This window comes from Alligator sinensis, unplaced genomic scaffold (genome assembly GCF_000455745.1).
Source record: "Alligator sinensis unplaced genomic scaffold, ASM45574v1 scaffold737_1, whole genome shotgun sequence".
Classification (NCBI taxonomy): domain Eukaryota; kingdom Metazoa; phylum Chordata; order Crocodylia; family Alligatoridae; genus Alligator; species Alligator sinensis.
The window spans coordinates 1,955,381-1,958,221 of NW_005841930.1; the positions used below are offsets into that span (position 1 = coordinate 1,955,381).

General features: G+C 41.0%; 1 protein-coding gene across 1 annotated transcript in view; it reads left to right on the top strand.

Moving 5' to 3' along the window:
• The window catches only part of REV3L (REV3 like, DNA directed polymerase zeta catalytic subunit), a gene marked incomplete at its 5' end in the record, with an annotated part of 206,159 nt that overhangs the window by 31,716 nt on the left and 171,602 nt on the right, over window positions 1-2,841 (top strand). The window lies entirely within an intron of this gene.

Below are 2,841 nucleotides of genomic sequence, written 5' to 3' on the forward strand. Positions count from 1 at the left end.
CTCTTGAATAGGGGTGAATTTAAATGAGTGCATTCAATTTCAGTTTGCTACATAAAGCCAAGATACTGTTATGTCAAGGGTCAATAGAGTTCTTGGAATAAACTTTACTAGTTAACTGTTTCAGCTAACAAAGAAGCATAACACAGAATCTTGTTCTCCTATTGTTTATTACACACCGCAGGGAAGAAAAGTTAATAAAGCTTAAAGCTTGGAATCACTTTCAGACATGGTAACAGCACTGCGCATTTTGTCTGTGTCCAGCTGAGTACACTGTCTTCCCTATAAAAAAACAAAAACATGGTTTGGCTAGCACACTTCCTTTCCTTTTAAAAAGATCCTGGATAGGGGAGGTTGGCAGACCAGTTATCTTGTAAAATAATAAACATGCCTTTGACACGTGTGTTTGAGTTAGTTGGTTACAGTCATCAGCTTTGGACCAGTAGCAGCTTGGAAAGTTATGAGCAGTAGACAGAGGGGGAGTTTTTAGATGGTATTCATTCTCATATGGAAGGCTGTTTCTGTAATTAAAGGTTCTGTTTTTTTTCTTTAATATGGATTTCCCCCCCCCCCCCCCCCAAAATTTTTGTGCCACACATAAAATGTTTTCCCCCCCCCCCCCCCTTCAAAAATTTAGCTGCCAGCAATGGCAAATGCTATTTCCAAATCTTGTAATGTAACCTTCTCTATTTAGTTTGACAGGACTATACAGTGATATTGAGTTGATATCAAGTTGCTTTCTCTTGTCCTCAGACAGAAAACAAGCTGCTTTGTCTCCTAGATCCCCAAGTATCCTCTGGTACTATTAAAGATGACTTTCTCTCATACATAGCTGCACCAGGAGTATACAAAATAACACTTGTTCTTTGGATAGATCCCAGAGTTGCTTCTGGAGTTGCATAAAATTGAATACCCATACCTCTTCTCCTTCATATTGGTGTGAGGTGACTTCAAATTGAGAGAGATCTTTGAGTTGTTTTCCCCGTTTGTATATTACATTCTTCTTAACCTTATGTTTTGATTACCTTAAAATGAGATGCTGCAGTTCTTTTGTCCTTAGGTCTGAAATACAATTCTTGGTTGTATTGTAACTCAAGTTATTTTCCACTTAATTAATTAACTTGTTTGTAGATTTTATGGGAATCACTACACAAATACTTGTCTCAAGACACAGATGTTTGTTCCTGGTAACAAATCCGCTACGACCCTCCCTGTTCCCTCTATTGCTGCAGTTTCTGAAGACTTGCGTTAAAAACTTGAAGTTGAAGAACTGTCCTGGTTAAACCACTGGAGTTCATCTTCTTGGATCTTCCACTCATTTCCTGTGTGGCTGTGGACAAATCCTTTTAACTCTGGGGATAACAATACTTCCCTTCTCCCAGTCTGTTTTGTCTGTGTAGACTATAGTCTCTTAGGCACTCACTGTTCTACATTTGTACTAATTTTGATTGAGACTTCTAGAGACTGCACGTTCATATAGTGTAGGCTTCCAAAGGCTATGATGGCTACTTCATCATGAGCCAGTTACTGAAAGAAGAAATGTGTGTAACTCTGATTACTCTGGCTAGCAAACTAAGTGAAAGCTCTGGATATTTGTTTCATAGACTTTATATACTTTCTACCTGTGAAGCTCAGCAAATTCCCTGCTGAGGTGTGAGGGATGCAAAGGACATTTTCCAGATTTTTTTAACACTTTTTGGAAAATCAGAATTATGTGAATCTGTGCCAGGGATGGAGCAGTATAGTGTTGAGAGTATGATACCTCAGGAGAGAAAGTAATTTCTTGATTGATATCAGGGGAACCATGATAAGACAGTTAACTTACAGAAGACCCACCCTATTCTTGCCCAGCAGAATACAAATGTTTTGAGGCAGGCCTGCCATCTGTATAGGACAGAGATCATGAATATGACAAAGATGGATGTTGAAAAGAACGGGGTGGGGTGATGCATTTGAAAAAGATAAACGCTGCATAGACCATTTCCAGTACCTAACTGTGGCATCAGTCCGCATGGCTGTGTCCAGGTTTGTTTTTTAAAACTCCAAACCCTAGTGCTGCTCCGTCCAGACAGCTGTCGCAGACAGAGAGAGATTAATCACAGTATGTTCAGTGGCTAATGTACACCTTATACAGAGAAAATTCTATCTTAAAATATCCTTTTCCTCTTATTTTGTTTACCTCCATTCATTCATTCATTCATCCATTCCATTTCATTTAACTTCTAGAAACTTTGCACTTTTAGAGAAAAGTAAGGGCTTGACTTGCAGAGAGACAATAGGGCTGACCTGTGGGTAATCATCAGGTCTGTTATCTCTCATCTCCATATGCTGCTGTCAACAAGGATGGTATCTCTGAAGACGACAAACTCTCCCTATGCCTAAAGAAGGGCATTTGTGCCCGAAAGCTTGCAAAGAACAATTTTTCCAATTATTTAGTTGGTCTAATAAAAGATATCACATCTGCCCAAAAAATCTTATCTGCCTATGATTTCTGGAGACACAAATCTACAGTTTGAAAACTGAAACTAAGTATCACAGTGATGCTTAATGGGATCTTCTAGACCAGGGGTGGGCAAAATACGGCCTGCAAGGCATTCTATCCGGCCTGCAGGGCCCCTAAAAAATTTAGAAAATTAATATTTGTCTGCCCTTGGTTCCTGTCAAAAATAACAGGAACCAGGGGCAGTAGGACCCAGGGGAAGTCTGGCGGGCTTCCACAACAGCAGGGCCCGCCCAGCCCTGCCCCACTCAGCTGGAAGCCCCACCAGGAGCTTCTGGCCTGGGACCACATGGCTGCCCTGGCTGGGACCTCAAGTAAGGAGGGGGGGGGGGGCAGGGGAGGAG